We start from the raw sequence: 18,922 nt of genomic DNA, 5'->3' as shown, positions 1-18,922 counted from the left end.
GAAGGGAGGATGGGCAGGACAAGGGAGGATGGGCAGGACAAGGGAGGATGGGCAGGACAAGGGAGGATGGGCAGGACAAGGGAGGATGGGCAGGACAAGGGAGGATGGGCAGGACAAGGGAGGATGGGCAGGACAAGGGAGGATGGGCAGGACAAGGGAGGATGGGCAGGACAAGGGAGGATGGGCAGGACAAGGGAGGATGGGCAGGACAAGGGAGGATAGGCAGGACAAGGGAGGATGGGCAGGACAAGGGAGGATGGGCAGGACAAGGGAGGATGGGCAGGACAAGGGAGGATGGGCAGGACAAGGGAGACTGGGCAGGAGAAGGGAGACTGGGCAGGAGAAGGGAGACCGGGAGGAGACTGGGCAGGCGAAGGTAGATCGTGCAGGCAAAGGGTGATTGGGCAAGCAAAGAAAGATTGGGCAAGCAAAGGGAGATTGGGCAAGCAAAGGGAGATTGGGCAAGCAAAGGGAGATTGGGCAAGCAAAGGGAGATTGGGCAAGCAAAGGGAGATTGGGCAAGCAAAGGGAGATTGGGCAAGCAAAGGGAGATTGGGCAAGCAAAGGGAGATTGGGCAAGCAAAGGGAGATTGGGCAAGCAAAGGGAGATTGGGCAAGCAAAGGGAGATTGGGCAAGCAAAGGGAGATTGGGCAAGCAAAGGGAGATTGGGCAAGCAAATGGAGACTGGGCAAGCAAATGGAGACTGGGCAAGCAAATGGAGACTGGGCAAGCAAATGGAGACTGGGCAAGCAAAGAGAGACTGGGCAAGCAAAGAGAGACTGGGCAAGCAAAGAGAGACTGGGCAGCATAGGGAGGATGGGTGCTTAGCAGAAAACACGCTACTCCAGAGCTCAGAGCGTAGTCCAGAGATTAAAGAGGCTATCTGGTAAATCATGTCACAGCATGTCTCAAAACTCAGAAAGACAAAGTCTAAGGAACATTCTCGAATGCCTATAATTGGTAGCTGTTAGCAATGCAGGGCGTGGGAAAGAAAACTTATTTCCCACAACACTGGATGGCCCCTGTAATGGGTCGAATGCAGGACCTCAATGTGTCCTTGACTGCACTGGACTTCTCCATCCCTTGATGCGGCTTCTCCGGCAGCCCTACCATTGGTCACACAAGTCATGTTAGGTTAATTTTAAGGACATCGGTGCATCACTGAAGTGGACACACAAGCAAGTGGCCAGCATGCTCTTTAAAGATTTTCTGTTGGTGCAGATGACTGTGTGCAGCCTCCTGACTGGCTCCATCCATCCTTAGAGGCTTTAGCTCCAGCTGCTTCCCATGCTCGCGCACATGACCCGCATCAATATTTGGGAATTGCCCAGTAGAAAAGCTGTGACTGGTGTATTGCCTCCTGTTAATATGCAATGCTGCAATGTAAAAGCAAGAGCACAATCAAAGCCCAGGGTGAAAACAGAGCTGGAGCCTGGAATAATGGCCCAACCTTCAAAGAGAAAAGGCAGGAAGACTGGGAAACCAGCTTCTGAAAAGACACAGCGATGTTCCCGTCTCGTCAAGGAGAAGACCTGTCATCCCCAGAGGGACTGAACACCAATACCTTGGGCTTCACATAGCAGAGCAATTGGGCCCAGGAGGACAGTCTAGGGAAGATATGTGCCAGGAACAGAGGACCAGTCTCACGCTTGAACGCCTGCAACAACAAGCTGCTGATCAGGAAAAGGGAGAGGTCAGTGACTCCCACAGAACCTACTGTGACGAGGGACCACTTTATACTGAGGCCAGAGACCCCAATTCTGGTGCCACTAGGAGTGGTAGTGCCTCAGCAGCATTGTGAGTTCCTACTCACATTGGCTCATGAATTCCCCTTAGCTGGGCATCTTGGCCAGGCCAAAACATGGAAGTAGGCAAGTCGCCAAATTTTACTGCCCAGGTATGTCCCAGAAGGTGAAGGAGTTGTGCAACTCCTGTGCTACCTCTCTAGTCAGTGGCAAGGCAGGTGGCCACCCAAAAGCCCTTTTAAGTCCACTTCCAGTGGTTGGGGGTCCCTTTGAATGGGGAGGGATTGACATTGTCGGTGCCCTTGACCCTCCAACTGCAACAGGGAACAGATGCATACTATTAGTAGTAGTGGATCATTATGCCAGGTACCCTGATGCAGATCCACAAAGGACTACTAATGCTCCTGCAGTAGCTAGGGCCCCCATTGGTATCTTTACCAGGGTAGGTTCTCTGAAGGGGGTGGTGTCAGACAGCAGTACAAACTTCATGTCTGTTACCTAAAGCACAAGTGGGCAGAATGTGGAGTGAGTTACAAGTTCACTACCCCAACCCCCCACAAACAAATGGTCTTGTTTAGAGATTCAAAAAGACCATGAAAGGTATGATTGCAGGACTCCCTGAAAAGTTCAGAAGGAGATGGGATGTTGTAGGAAGCTGGTTCTGTATATAGTTAACCAAAGTAATGTATAGTGTGCACAGAGTCCAGTGGATCCCCAGGTGTTTAAGTAGATAATACTAAGATATCTATTTGTGGTAGTATGGTCGAGCAGTTCGGCTTCTCTTAGGGCTATATTAAGCATTTGTTGAACACACTCAGGTAAGAAATGATTAAACACACTCAAAGACTGAATCCAAGACCAACTGTTTTGTATGAAAGTTATTTGTTATTTTATTTTAGAACCAAGAGGAAATCAGTTCTAGGTAAGTAACAGTTTCAAGAACAGCAATAATACTTTTCAAGATGCAGTTGGAATTATTTTGTTAAGGCAGTAAAATATGCGTTGCAGCTCTAGAAATACTTTTGTGGTGTCAATCAGAATCAGTAGAACTTAACAACAGCAACAGAGAGACATTTGAATGTAATGGGAGCAATGCAATGCAATCCTATTGGAGGAAAACAGGTATATGCATTAACAGTACATAACTTACTCTTCTAGTCTTCAAGAGTTTAGACCAACACAGGGCAAGGTCAGTTTAATGTAGGTACTGCACCACCAGCCGCACTGGGGAGGCAGGGTGCAGAGGTAACTGAGCACAATGTTAGTCAACGGAGACTGGGGGCACCTACAAGAGGTGCAGTTTGCAGGTAGGTACACGCGGTTTCAGGGCAAAGGCCCTGGGGGTAAAGGCAAGCCCAGAGGGGGCACAAGGCAGCACCAAAGCTACACCACCAGTAGTAGCCAGGTGCAAAACAGATTTGGGCACCCAATGAGTCCCACAAAGAGGCTACAGGCTCAGTCCAGGGAGCCGGATGAAGCTGACCACCAGCTGGGCAGGTAAGCTGGAATTAAGGGGCAGGTCTGGGCTCCCCAAGGTCAGGGCTGAGGATGCAGGGGTGTCCTTTAGAGTCGGATTTTCTTTACAGGTGCCGGTTGTCAGGTGACCCTTCATTTAGAGGGTGAAGGCAACATCGTGGAGTCCAGGAGAGGTCAGCCACTGATGGAGTCTATGTCAAGATTGCTGAGGAGACTTCCCTGTGCAGGTGGGCCACTCAAACCCAGGCCGTGGGCGTCGGATGCAGAGTGGGTAGAGGTCGTGGATCCGCCTGGATCCGAAGTCCTTGAAGTTGGAGTTTTCTGGACAGGGCCGCTGACCTCTGGAGATCTGGTCTTTGTTGAAGAGAGGCAGTCTTCCTGAGGTTCTTGGAAGTCGCTGGCCACAGGAAAGGCATCGTCTTCTTCACATACTCCTCAAGCTGAAGACAGGCCAGTAGGGCTGGGGACAAGTCAGTCGTTGTCTTCAAGCTTTGCTGCATGGTGTCTTCTTCGACCTTTTTTTTTTGTGGGTTGCAGGAATCTGAGGATCAAGGTTTGGGAGTGCCCCATAATACTGAATTTAGGAGCATTACAGGTGTTAGAAGATGGTAGCCAATGGGTTACTTGCCTTTTAGGGTGACTACTCCCTTTGTATGTCCCCTCGCTTTGGGAAGGGGGCATCCCCTAACCTGATTGGGAAGAATCCTTCCATTCAAGATGGAGGATTTCCTAAGGAGTGGGTCACCTCAGTCCAGGGCACCTTAGGGTTGGTCATGGCAGAGTAGGGGGCACACCTCTCCTGACTACTATATTTCCCGCCAACCTTGACGCCAAAAGTCGGGCTTGGACGGGGGAGGAGGGCATCTCCACTAGCTAGAGGGGCCCTGGCTAGCATTACAAATGGAAGGAAGCCTTTCAGGCTCACTACCCTGAATGCTATTCCTGCTAGGGGGTAGGTGTGAAGCACCTCCACCTAAGCAGGCTTTTTTCCGGACCCATGAGAGCACAAAGGCTCCCACCTCAGGGTGTCAGAAACATGTCTAGAAGTGGCAGCTTGACACGAGGGAGTTGGTAGTTTTTCACAGGGCATCACAAAGATACCCACTGAGTGCATTTTACAATAAATCTAACACTGGCATCAGTGTGGTTTCATTGTGCTGAGAAGTTTGATACCAAACTTCTCAGAATTCAGTAAAGCCATCATGGGGCTGTGGAGTTCGTAATGACAAACTCCAAGCCCATGTACGCGATGTGGCTCCACTGCACTTACAATGACTGAGTGGGCACACCCACTGTAGGGGCACATTGCTCATGCAGCTGTGTCCTCACCCGTGGTATAGCATTCCCTGCCTTAGGGCTGTGAGGCCTGCTAGTAGGGTGACTTACCTATTCCACAAGCAGTGGTTTGTGGGCATGGCACACAGGGATGTGTATCCGTGGAAGTACATAGTTACCTTAATAACAGGCATTGGTTTGTGGGCATGGCAGGTAAAAAAGGCGATGTGGTCGCCGTCACAAAATGAGTGGAATAGGCAGCTCAGGAACCCACGGGGTTTATACATGCCTAGCGTTTTGATCTGGCAGCACGTAGAACGCCGCCATTCTTTGCCGGCTCACTAGATGGGTAATTGCCAACCTGCGTTATTATGAGCATATACTGTTAGTATTCCGAAGAACGCGGATTATTACTACGGAACACGCCACCACTTATTGCCGGTTTGCGATGACGTAATCGTTTGCCTTACAGTCACGAGAGCATATTTCCATTCACATGTAATGCACGTTGATTATTTTTACCGCCCGCGCGATGACCGGCTTGTTCACCCATGTATTCATGATTGTTCACTTTTTTCACCGGAGCTGCTTATTTCACTTGTTTTGCGACGACGACCACATCGCTTTTTACACCTGTTTAATAACTTTATTGAATCTTAGTCTTGACAGGATCCGTTGTAGATACGTGTCACACGAGTATATAATTGATGAGTATTTTTACAATTCGTCACTCACCACCACTTTTCCTGTTTTTGTTGCATGTCCACAAGCCACTACTTTTATTCAAGGTCTGACACTTTTTAACTATATTCTAGTTTGTGGTAGACTAGACCAACCTGGGTACAATAAGATGTTCCTTTATTTTCAGATTGCTTACGTTTCCCCTGATGAAGGGCTCAGTTCCGAAATGCATAGGGATATGAAGTTTGGAATATGAACATTATCCATGTATGGAATTTAATTCGGACAATGAATGAAATATATCAACAAGCTGCAAACATTGTGAAGAACAATGAAATTGGTATATTAAACAACGAACATTTGAATTGGAAAACAGCCTCTTACTACTTTCATTTTTCCATGTGGATTTAAATTGTTTAAACAAGGCGAGAACACGTCTCCAATGAGTGCAAGTTGGGAACAGTGTTATTAAGGTAACAGTGTACTTCCACGGATTTTCAAGCTCAACTCCCCAAGGTCAGAAGGAGCTACCCACTAGCACCTAAGAAACTCCATTTAAAATTGAAACACCATCAACAACCCACAGAGAAATTCAGTGTGCCACACATCACGAACCATGTTTTCAAAACACAAGGAAGTGTGCCATGTCGACTATTAAGTTTTGTCTGCACCAAAACACACAGTCTGCAATGACAGTGTGTATGTGTTTGGTGAGGGGTCTTTGGGGGTGGCAAAATACATGCTGTAGCCATTAGGGCCCTCTTTGGTCGTGAGGCCCTTGGTACTAGTGGTACCCTTTACAAGGGACATAAGGTGGAAATAAAGGTACAGTTTAGGAAAGGAACACAGGTACTGAGACCTGGTGAGCAGGGACCCAGTACACTCTCCGTCAATGTGCATCAGAAATCTGGCACAAAGTGGGGGGTTACTGCAATAGAAACCCACTTACCTACAGAGGTCTTATTACCATGCCTGCATTTTACCTACAGAGAAAAGCCACAGAAGGGAGCGGGGTTGCCCTCTTTGACCTTTCTGTTTGGACATCCTGTGTCTAGTGAAGACCGGGAGAGACGATTCAGAGAGCCCAAACGAGACATTGTCGAGTATGTGCTTGGCATACCTTCAAGGATGACGGAGTACATGGAAAACACTTCTAAAAACCTTATGGTCCCCCAGGTGCTCCAGAAGCAATGGTTTGACCAAAAGGCTGCACTAGTAGAGTTCCAACCAGGGTAGAAGGTGTGGGTTTTGGAGCTGTGGCTCCTAGGGCACTCCAGGACTAATGGAGTGGATCCTACCCTATCCTAGAAAGAAAAGTGGAGGTCACCTATATGGTGGACCTTGGCACTTTCAGAAACCCCAAAAGGGCCATCCATGTAAATCACCTTATACCCTATCACGACAGGGCTGAAGTGGCATGCTGATGTTCACTGATGAGGATCAGAAAGAAGATAGCGAGCCTCTCCCTGACCTCCTCTCCAAAGATGGGTCAGTGGATGTTGTCATCTTGTCAGACACTCTCTCTGCCCAACAACAAGCTGACTGCAGGAAAGTCCTGGGGCAGTGTGCTGTGCTCTTTTCCCTCACCCCTGGCCAGACTAACTGGTGTGTCCATGAAGTGGACACTGGTGAGAGCCTGCTGTCTAAAATAAACTGTATGGACAGTCTGACCAAGTGAAGGAAAGCATCAGAGCTGAAGTCAGCAAGAGGCTGGAGTTAGGGGTAATTGAGCCCTTTGAGAGACCCCTGGCTCAGCTGTGGTCTTAGTCCCCAAAGCTCAACCCCATGGTGGAATGACAGAATTGAGGTTTTGCGTGGACCATAGGGGTCCCAACACTGTCACCAAGACAGATTCACACCCTATCCCAAGGGCAGATAAATTAACGGACAGGCAAGGGGCAGTCACATTTCTCAGTACTTTTGATCTGACATCAGGGTACTGACAGATTGGTCAGCAAAAAAATAATCTGCATTATCAGCCCTGGATTGGTATTTTCAGTTCACCGATAGGCCCTTTGGTCTAAAGAATGCCCTTGCCACCTTCCAAAGGTTGGTGAACAAAGTTCTTGCTGGATTGGAATCTTTTAGTGCAGCTTATCTTGAGGATATTCCTGTCTATAGTTCCACCCGGCAGGATCACCTGATCCACCTTGGAAAGGCCCTTGAAGCTCTGCAGAGAGCAGGCCTCACTATCAAGGCAAGTAAGTACCAGATAGGGCAGGGCCCGGTCATATACTTGGGACAATTGTATGTGGAGGCCAAGTTCAACCCTTGCAACCCACGACCCAGACAACTGTAGCTAAGACCCAAGTCACAAGTCAGGGTATTCCTTGCCATGACTGGGCTCTTCGACAGGAGGTTAGTAAAGGTGGTATGGGCCCATTGTGGCACCCCTTACAGTACTGACCTCCAAAAAGATGCCAAAGAAAGTAAACTGGATAGTGAGCGGTCAAAAGGTTTTTTGACACTCTGAAGGAAGCAATGTGCTCAGCACCCATTCTAAAGACTCCAGATTATTCCGAGTACTTCATAGTGCAGACAGATGCCTCTGAACATGGGACTGGTGCCGTCCTATCCCATGACCAACATGTTGCTTTCATTAGCATTTGGTCACTCTCCAGAGAGCAGCATTGGAGTACCTTTGAGAGGGATGCCTTTGCTGTGGTTTGGTCCCTGGAGAAGATGAGGCCATGCTTCTTTGCCTCTCACTTCCTTGTTCAAACTGACCACAGGCCTCTCAGATGGCTAATGCAAATTATAGGAGAAAACCCCAAACGGTTGATGTGGTCCGGTTCCCTACAGGGCAGGAACTTTACAGTGGATCACAGACCTGGTACTGCCCATGACAATGCAGATGCCCTTTCCAGATTCTTCCACGTAGAAAATGAAGACTCTCTTGGGAAAGGTTAGTTTCGCTCTCCTTCGTTTGGGTGGGGGGTTATGTAGGAAAGTGCCCCTTTTTTACATGGTCACTCCCACTTTTTGCATAGTGTGGATGTGATTTCGTCTGGAAGTCCACTGGGTTCCTGCTAACCAGGTCCCCTGTGCCAAATCTCTTTCCCAAAAGCTGCAGGCCCTCTCAACTGAGAGTGTTGCCAGATGAAGAAACCAGTCACCCCACAGACCCTCTGCACCCAGACACCCCATCCCGAGGAGAAGAGGACCAAATGTGTCTTCACGTCCCCCAACATCGCACGACCCGAAGCCACTCTTTGGTTTCTCTGGGCTGACCCCTCAGTCTCCCTTGCAGCCTATTTGTGACGGGACTGTTCCTCACTGAACTGCATTGGGCACCTGACACTGTTTGCACGACTGCACCCGCCCGCTCTGGTGCAGCTGGAGGTGACCTGCTGGTGTTGCCTTGGACCTTGCCCGTTACTCACCTTCAATCCAGGAGCCTGGCCCGATATGTCGCTGCAGAGAACGGATAGGCCATATTTGGTTTTCCTCCAATAGAATAACATTGCAGCCTCAAAAAATTGCACTAAGTGTCGACTTTTTAAGTATAAAATAATTTATATCACAAAACGTACTCACCTGATCATCTTGATTCTGGTGCATACTATAAAGATACCTGTTATTTTTATACATTTGTGTGGATCTCCTTATGGAGTCGTGCGTGTCATTTTTTGACTATTGTGTGCATTAGTAGATGTCTTGCACTCCTCTCTGATAAGCCTAAAGCTGCTCGACCACACTACCCCCTAGAAGAACACCTTTGGATTAACTGAGCAAGTCACTGTACACTCCTAAGGGAACCCCGGGACACTTTGCACAATATATCTAATTTTGATATATCATATAAAGAGCTTCCTGCAATGTTATTATTATTATTATTATTATGCGTTCTTATATAGCGCTCGATTACCCGTAGGCATCTCGGCGCTTGCCTTGGGAACCCGTCCTGGCTTCCCCCAAGGTGAAAGCCAGGCATCCCGCCGCGGGGGGGCCGTAGTGGAGATTAAGCAGGCTAATGCCCAGAGCTGCAGAGTGTGAACCCATGATTTGAGTAGGCACCAAAACGAGAATTATCGAATCCGTGGATATTTGGGCTCAAGACCCTGCCGCGTCGGGAATTGAACCCTGGTCCCGGGTCTGACCTCTGCTTCAGGGTCTGCCTCCTCTAACCAGTGAGCCACACTTCTCCACAAGATTTAATGTCTAAAGTACTTACCCGATTGCGAAGCTCTTGATGTCTAAAATTAAATTAAAATATATATTATTTTTCTAAATAGGTCTCGAGTTTCTTCTTAAGTGTGTGTCCGACTTATGGACTGTGTATACAACAAATTCTTTACAATACCCTCTGATAAGCCAAAACTGCGAGACTACACTAACACAAAGAAAGCATTTGGGATTATTAATTTAAGCCCTGTAAACCAATAAGGGTTACCTGGACTTTCTACATAGTGAACCTCCCTTTGGTACACTACATAAAGTAGCCCAGCTACCTACAGTCCGTTTAAACCTCATTAGGGATGTCCATCGAGATTCGTCCACAAGTTCCTAGTGGTCAGGGTGTCCCCGCCCGGATTCTTTATACCCATTTCTAAACTTTTTGAAGACTCAGAAGTAGATTCCCTGACTACTGTAACGGTGACTGGGACATTTTCTTCAGAGTTGCGGTCAGCTAAACAGATCACTTGGTACTGCTGTACCAAAATGACGAGAGAAAAAGCTCCTTCTGCCATTCAGAAGGACCTCGTTTTTAATTTTCCACACCCCAGGACTCCAGCGGAACCAATCTTGCAGAGATACCTACCTTTTAAACCCCTTGAAGCCCAACGCAAGAACCTATTTTAATACCAAATTCTCCAAAATGGCTAAACAGATTAACACCAAATCACAAAAAGCAAACTGAGTAAACCTCTAACTCTCTGCCAAATTGGGTGTAATTCCATTCAGCTGTTTTATTTATATCAGAGAGCAAAGTTTCCTATGGGAATTAACATGGGGGAATCAAACTTTTAGGACACCCCTTTTTTAGGTCTCGCACCTGGCGACGCAACGCAAATCGCTGTTGCCAGCGAGACCTATTGTCGCTGACTTGGCTTTCAAGGGCTCTCAAGGGAGACAGGAGATGGGCACGCGCTGGCCGGACTGGAAATGTGAACACGCGCGTGAAGAGGCACGTTCAGGCACGCCGTGTGCACATCTCCTGTCCCCCTTGGGAGGCAAGCCAGCATGCAGTTTCACTTTCATTGTTAAAGCTTGCGCTTGCTATCTACTAGATTTACTGTACTTTCTTTTGCAACAACTCACGGAATTGTGCCGCTGTTAGCACTAACTAAGCGCCTATGGAGCTCCCCCCCAGCCATTCTGACCTTACCGGGCTGCTCTCCGGGGACTCCCTTTGTGGCGGCAGCACTTCCCCTGCGGGGCTTCCCTGAACTCCTGGAAGCCCCGCATTGCCGCTGGCGGCCTCGGCCGCCTTCCTTGATTCACCCGGGCCCCGTCCTGGGACCCGGGGCTCTCCTCCATCCGGCGGCTGCCACCGCGGGGCTCTCCCTCGAGCACGGGAGCCCAGCGTCACAGCTCACGCCAGCCTCTTCCGGCTGGGTTCAAGGCCCCGCCCAGGTCCCGGGCAGGCCTGCCTGACTTCCAACTGGGCTCAAGAGGAGCTCAGATTACAGGCGACATGGAATAGCAAACGTGCGGAAGCGGCCCTCGAGAGGATCAGGAGTGAAACCTTCAGCTGACCCTCACAGCACGGTAATTCTTCCTGGTTTTATAAAGAAAGGAAGTTTTGTTTGTGCAGGCATCCGTGTCTATTCATTGTTAACTGTTTGTACCTCAATGCTTTGGCCGCATGCCAGGAAAGTGCAGCTTAAAACACTATTAAAAGAAGCTTATTGCTAGGTGGAGAAAGGTGAAACGGGCAGGTGGAGATGGGAGACAAAACCAGAACGAGGGCAGCTTGGAGATGAAACAGGGCTGAGGGGGAATTTGGGGGTACGAGAAGTAACAGATGGGTCTGAAAACACAAGCACTCCTATGGAGTGCTTGAAAACAGATTAAAACAAGCATTTGCAATGCAATAGGTCTTGCATTTACGTAATTTAAGCTATTGGCATTGCAAATGACAATGCCTTTTATCTTTGTTTGTTTTTAAAACATAAATAAAAGGCATTGTCATTTACAAAAAAAATAAAAGGCATTGTCATTTGCAATGTCAATGGCTCAAACTTGCGTAAATGCGAGACCTATTGCATTGCAAATGCTTGTCTTGGTTTCCGGCTGAAGAATAACCGCAAAACTTTCCATTCCATGAAAGAGCTGAGGTGGATGAACTTCTTTTGGGGAAGTTTTGCGCAGATTCATCAAACTGGGGCAAAGTTATTAGTGAAACACATACCAATTCCTTGAGTATGCAAATTTGGTTCTCTACCTTGCTACTCAGACTGGGTACCCAACGCAGACCTGACAAATTTTGACAGACCGCCCCCATACAGTGCATAGCATGCGAGCGAAGCAAGAGGGACCACCGCAAGGGGGTTTGATGGGGGTTCTGCCCCCGCCAATAATATTTGTGGGAAAAAAATGACAAAGTGTACATTCTGCAACACATTTTCCATTAAATATTGGAGAGCGGGGGCGTGGCCAGCAGCCGATGATGGCGGCAGCTTAGGAAGAGAGCTCCGCGGCTGAAGCGGCCTCCTACAATATCCGATCACTGATCCGATCCATCTATGACCCAGGCGGGAAGGTACTGATGCCCAGGACCGGGCGGCGTAGGTTCGGACAAGCGGGGAGAAAATCCGACGTCGGGGAGTCCAGTTGTGGCGGACACCGAGAAGGCCCCTGCGGAGATACTGAGCCGGGGACCTGCTTGGGCGGGTAGGCTGACAGGAAGTGAGCCATCCTGGGCGAGAAGCGGCCGGAAGCGCCCGCCCGCGATGACCACGGAGAGAGTGGCCCCCCCCCCGCCTCCCGCAGCTGCCATCAGACCTGGTGAGCCCCGCGCGGTACCCCGGGCACCCTCTCGCTGAGTGGAGGGGTCCGGCCCGGACGAACTGAGGGGCTAAGTGACGGCGCTTGGAGCTGCTGACTCCGGAGCGGGGCCGCCATCTTGAGGACCCGGCAGGGGTCCCGTACTAGCAGAGGCGGGTCGGGCACCGCCGGCAGGACTGTCGACAGTCGAACACCGCCAGGTACGGCGAGGCACCGCTCCCGGCCCCCCCCCGCTGGGTGGGGGCGCACTGTACATAAAGAAGGCGCGAGTGTGCGCAGGGACTTCTTGTGCGGCACGAACCCGCACAGGCGGTTCCATCCTCCAGGACACAGGCCGACGTGCCAAATAACATCATTGCCCTGCAGCAGATACAAGGGGGAAGGGCGGAAGACACCGGCAACGCGACACGGTCCGGCCCGAACAACACGGGAGGGGCACAACGAGACCATCCCCATTGCCTGAGACTCGTCGACACCCCGTGGCTGGGGCTAGCCGTCCGTGGAAGCGGTCGCCCCCCCCTGGCCCCACGTGTGGCTGCGGGAGCGCCGCCACCTTAATTAACCGGAAGCGAGTCGGAGGGTCCACGCCAGACCACTGAGGGCCACGGCTGCGGGTGGATTGTGCCCCAAATACATCGGAGAGCCTTGAGAGGCGGGAGACTGCCCCGAAGGAGTGCAGGAGTCCGGGTGGAACCGGAGGGGGGTCTGAGTGCTCGACTCCCCGTTCAAGATGGCCGGCAAGGGGCCGAAAAACACCGCGGCACAATCCCGCCTTGACAGATTCGCATATGAAAAACCCGCTACTCCCCCGCCAGACGCAAGATCAGTGGAGGCGGCAGGGGGCAAGAAGGCAACCCTGGACGATGTCATGCAGGCCCTCACACAGGTGCAGGCCACTGTGGGGTCGATCTCAGCAGAAATTACTCTGATTCGGGCGGACTTCCACAAGATGACGGAGAAGGTGAAGACGATGGAACTGGTGACCAAGGCCCTGGTGGAAGATGTGTCGGAACTGTAGATTAGTATGGAACGTATCACGAAAGAAAATAAGGAACTGCGTGACAAGCTCGATGACCAAGAAGGACGCTCGAGACGGAATAACATCCGTATAATAGGTGTGCCGGAATCGGAAGACACAAGGACGATGGACTTGTATGTGGAGAATCTAATCAAACAGCACCTGCAGCCTAAGGGACTTTCAAATTTTTTCACTGTGGAGAGGGCACACAGAGTCCCGGGAGGGCGCCGACAAACGGGGGCGAACCCCAGACCGATCATAGCACGGCTATTTAATTTCAGGGATCGAGATGTCATTCTACAAGCGGCGAGGACCTCACCCCCTGTTAGGATACAAAATTCCAAGCTAGCCTTTTTTCCGGACTACACGGCGGAGGTCGCGCGGAGAAGGAGAACTTTCTTCGAGGTCAAGAAAGAACTGAGAGCCAGGGAGATCCCCTATTCAATGCTTTTTCCGGCCAAACTCCGGATTGTGGCCGACAATAAGACTTGGTTTTTCGACAACCCGGAGGCAGCACAGGACTGGCTGGAGGGTTGGCGGGCGACAGGCCGCCCTCGTCGCTCCAACAGACAGACCAAAAACCGCAATGTCGATTCTCAGCAGGAGCTACAATCAACCGGCGAGGAAGCGGAGCCACTCTCGTCTCTGCCCACTATTCGAGAAGGGGACGATGATGGAGAACAGTGATCCCCAGATAATGGCACATTGAACTGACTGCAACGCTGTTGGACACTGGGCTGAGGGCCTCCGCGGCCAAAGGAGGGGGCCGCCGACTCCGGAGAGTCCTTCACCCCAGCGTGCAAGTACTATGTTTTGGGTTGGGTTCAGGCACTCTGCTGAGTTGGGGGGGCGGGCAGTTCTAAGTCCGTTGAGCAGGGGGGCAGGGAGGGGGGGGGAGGTGGGGGTACTGTAGTTTTTGGGTTTTTAGTTGGTTATCAGGGTCTGGATAGGAACCTTAGGATACACACGCGTAGAGTAGCGGAACCATGGCATGGCATCTATTCTCACTACTTAGGAGGCTTGATGCCTCACGATCCTGGCCACACAATCCACTCTTTCAAGAATGGTGGGAGGGGACGATAGTGTAGGGCCGGCGACCCCGTAACACCTCATGTCCTGGAATGTGAGGGGCCTGGGTGACAAAATAAAAAGGGGGCTAGTGCTGCAAGGCATAAAGAGACTGAACCCCGCTCTTGTCCTACTGCAAGAAACGCATCTAACGGGCGCAGCGACACGGGCCCTAGATCGGAAAGGGTATAGTATAATTGTTCACTCTGAATTTACGAAGGGGTCCCGGGGCACGGGGATACTAATGCACCGATCATCTAGGTTCATAACCCAATCCACTAGGATCGACACACTGGGGCGCTTCGCGGCGACACATGGGCAGTGGGAGGGAAAGCCACTTAACATAGTCTCGGTGTATATACCACCGGCACTGCACGCCACCGCCCTCCCAGAGCTGGGAAAATTCTTATTGGACCTACCGGAAGGGGATCTCATTATAGGGGGCGACTTCAATGCGGTGGCACATAACTCTATGGATCGCGTCCCTGTGCGCACACTAACACCGGGGCCCTCCCGACTGCACGACTTCATGGAAGCACAGGGGTTGGTAGACATATGGAGGCGGTCCCACCCAGATGACCGACAATACACATACTACTCGGCGGTCCATGACAGCCTCTCGAGAATTGACTACCTCCTGACACTGGGGGGGGGGGCCTCCTCACTGTTGCCGAAGCCCAAATCCGTCCACGAGGGGTTTCAGATCATTCCCCGCTGACGCTGACTCTTTCCAATCATACACAGACACGCAAACGTATCTACCCGATCTACCCAGGATACCTTAGGGAACTGACAGTAGCCAAGGCATTAAAGAGGGGCACGAGGTCTTATTTCACCGAAAACATAGGGTCAGTGGATTCCCCTACCACCGTGTGGGAAGCCTACAAGACGGTTCTGCGCGGGCAAGCCATCTCAGCTATAGCCCACCATAAACACACGCAGCGTCAGGAGCTGTTGGATTTAGAGGGACTACTCGAAAGGGCCACACGAGACCACGAGAGGGACCCGACCGAGGAAACACAACACGCGCTCCGGCTGTGCCAGCAACGTCACACAGCACATGTGCGCCGCAGGGTGATGGATAATATGGCAACGACTTGATGGCAACTTCAGCGCAACTTCAGCGCCTTGAGACCCTACGGGTGAGTAGCGCGCTCTATAAATGACCTGATTGATTGATTGAACGACAACACACAGGGTGTACGACGTCGGTGAAAAGGCGGGTAAACTGTTGGCCTGGTTAGAAAAGAAACGAGGAGGGCAGAGGGCCATAGTACAATTGAAAGACCCAGAGGGCGTGGTGCAGACAGGGCCGTCTCAAATAGTGGACATACTGGCGGACCATTTCCATTTAGTATATTCCCCTGATTTCGAGGTCTCCCGGGAGACGGCAGAAGGGTCTCTCGCTGGAGTGCCTACTCGTACTCTACCGCAGAATAGCCGGGACGAGTTGGACGCAGACCTGACGGCTGAGGAGATACAGGCAGCTATCGCGGCGTTACACCCAGGGAAGGCGCTTGGCCCTAACGGTGTACCGATAGAATGGTACAAGGCCATGGCGGAAACGCTGTCGACGCCTTTACTCCAAATGTACGAGGATTGTCTGGAAAGGGGGCAGCTGGCGCCCGACCAGCGTACGGCTACTATAATTGCAATACCAAAGCCCGGAAAACCCCCTGATGAATGCGGATCGTACCGCCCAATCTCCCTCCTTAACGCCGAAAGTAAAATTTTGGCGAAACTGTTGGCCACTAGGCTGCTGCCTCATCTGGCGCACCTAATTCATCCGGACCAGTCGGGCTTTATGCCACACCGGAGCACGGCGCTGAACCTTCGACGGCTGCATGGCGTGCTGGCACGCGCTCCACTGTTGAGGGAACAAGCGGCGGTGCTGTCGTTGGATGCCAAAATGGCATTCGACATGGTAGAATGGCGATATCTCTTCGCGGTTCTGGAGCATTTGGGTATAGGGGCGAAATTCATATCATGGGTTAGGCTACTGTACACAGACCCCGTAGCACGGGTGACGGCCAATGGTCACATCTCGAGGGAGTTCCCACTGGCGAGAGGCACGAGGCAAGGATGCCCGCTCTCGCCGCTGCTGTTCGCCTTAGTGTTGGAACCCTTGGCGACGGTTATCAGGACCACTCGGCTGTTGAAAGGCATACACTGGGGAGGTGACTGGGAGGATAGAGTCTCCCTGTACGCCGACGACATGTTAATCTACCTCACGGACCTTGCAAATGGTATCCCGGTCCTGCTGGCCCTATGTGAGAGACATGGCACGGCGTCGGGTTATAAAATTAACTGGGCAAAATCGGTACTTTACTTGATCAGTGGCACTCCACCGCCCCTGACCCCGGACTGCCCGTTGCAGGTAGAACCTTTCTCCTTTAAATATCTGGGGATTCGAATCACGCGAGAACAGACGACCTTTCGTGACCTTAACCTTCAGCCACTGCTAGATAGGTTGAAGGCAGATGTGCGCCATTGGAAGACCCTCCCCTTAACTCTGTTAGGTAGGGCGGCACTCTTCAAAATGATGGCACTGCCGCGCTTCCTGTATGTCCTGGAAAACACGCCGGCGTTGGTTCCACCGTCATTTTTCCGCCAGGTGTCTGCACAGTAGTCAGGCCTGCTGTGGGGAGATAAGCCGGCCAGGGTCGCTCAATCGAAACTGGTTAGAGACTGGTATAGCGGGGGGATAGCGCTCCCAAACCTTGAATTGTACTACTGGGCATCGCACCTTAAGGTGATCAACCAATGGATCCATGTAGCACAGGATGACCCAGCATTCCTGGCCGATAGGAGTCAATTAGGCTTGAACACCCTTCTGGCCCCGCTTTATAATAAGGGACTGTTGACAAAGTTGAGAGGCCCAACCAAACACACGGTGTCTATATGGCATAAAGCTCAAAGACGACTAGCATGGGAGGGGGTAATTACCAAACTCACACCGCTGTGGGACGCTAAGGCCCTAGGTACTCTGCGACGCAGTAAAGGGTTTGACCAGTGGGACAACATTGGGATCTCCACCGTAGGAGATATGTGGACAAGAGAGGGAGTGATCTCATTCGCGGCCCTGAGGGAACAGTACGACATGGGAGTAAACGAAACGTACCGATATGTTCAAATTAGGCATGCCCTTCTGGCGGTACTGGAGCCAGGTACGACGGTCCCGGACTCGGCCCCGTTATCGGACAGATTGCTTACGGACTACATGGAGGCCAGTGCTACCTCACTCACATACCGTAAACTGCTGAACAACCTACCGGATCCGCTGGTGAAACTGAAGGAACACTGGGAGGATGAGATTGGGGAACTGGACGAGACACACTGGAACGCAGCATTGGCATCGCCCAAGGAGGCGGGTATATCCTCACGTTTTAGATTGGTACAATTTAAAATACTACACAGGGTCTACTACACCCGCACGACACTGCACAAAATCTATAGGGCAGATCACCCGTATTGTCTGAGAAACTGTGAGGAAGAGGGTACATTGTTCCATACATTGTGGGCCTGCCCCAGTATACAACACTATTGGGGGCGTGTGGCGCGCACGGTAGGCCAGACTTTGCACACGTCGTTTACACCTAACCCCAGGGTCTGCCTGCTGAATGTATGGGACCAGACCGACCTGACACAGCATGGAAAGAGATGGGTAATCATTGGGATGATGTTGGCAAAGCGGGACATTGCAATGAACTGGGGGGCGCACAACACTCCGACCCTGGCCCAATGGTGCAGAAATATGGATATGTTAATGATGACGGAAAGAGCAGTATACCAACAGAGGCGCAACCCACGTAAGTGGAATAAGACATGGTCACCATGGAATGTATACAGGGGGGAGATCTGTGACCCACTGCCTGAGGATGATGATATTGATAGCGCTGAGGAAGATGAGGAGATGGAATGAGCAGGGAGGGTGGCGGGAGGGGGAGTGTAGTTAAGTGTGCCGGAATGTACAAGCCTCGTGAAATGTAGTGATGTTAAGTTTGTGATTGATATAAACCATGCCTATAGCATTATGCTGCTATCTCTCACGCAATTGGTGTAATTTGATTCTGCCAACGGAAACACATCTTGACCCTTTGTTTGCAATGTTCAAATTAGTTAAATGAAAAAATGGAAATGTTGCATAAATGGTTGGACGCAGCTGAATGTTGAGGCTGCGCTGCCAAATGTTTTTCGATATGTGAATACTTTATGTCAGCAACAATAAAAATAATTTAAAAAAAATAAAAAATATTGGAGAGCACCAGTATACAGCAATTTTATTGGGGTTCTTCAATTATTTCCTCGCTATCACCCTCCAACAGTGCCTCTCATCTGTGCATAGCCCCTCTCACAGAACTGCAAAGTAACAGTGGGTTACTGCTTTTGTCACAGAGATCCTTTTGAGCTACACACATAAAATACTGCTCTGTGATCTGCATAGTACATGCTCTTTGCAGCAGGCCCTACCTTTCCCTCTCCAGCAGGTACATTAATTACCAGAGTTATCTTGGCACTTTTATTGTTGCCTGAAAACTGTTGGATATACAAGGAACTCCACAGTGCTTTTAAAACTGTGGCACTGCTACAAAACTAGACCCCAGTAACAAAAGCACCTCCCGACCCTTCCAGCCTCCCGGGGGAAACGCCTGATGCCCGGTCCGGCTAGTCTGGCTTTGGAGTTAGGTCATGGAAAGGGGTGCTTGG

The 18,922-nt window shown here is 50.9% G+C and overlaps 1 protein-coding gene across 10 annotated transcripts in view; it reads right to left on the bottom strand.

Moving 5' to 3' along the window:
* LOC144770929 (uncharacterized) overlaps positions 1 to 18,922 on the bottom strand; it is a 584,254-nt gene that overhangs the window by 459,646 nt on the left and 105,686 nt on the right. The window lies entirely within an intron of this gene.

This window comes from Lissotriton helveticus, chromosome 7 (assembly GCF_964261635.1).
Source record: "Lissotriton helveticus chromosome 7, aLisHel1.1, whole genome shotgun sequence".
Lineage (NCBI taxonomy): Eukaryota > Metazoa > Chordata > Amphibia > Caudata > Salamandridae > Lissotriton > Lissotriton helveticus.
This window is presented reverse-complemented; position numbering and strand designations above follow the sequence as displayed.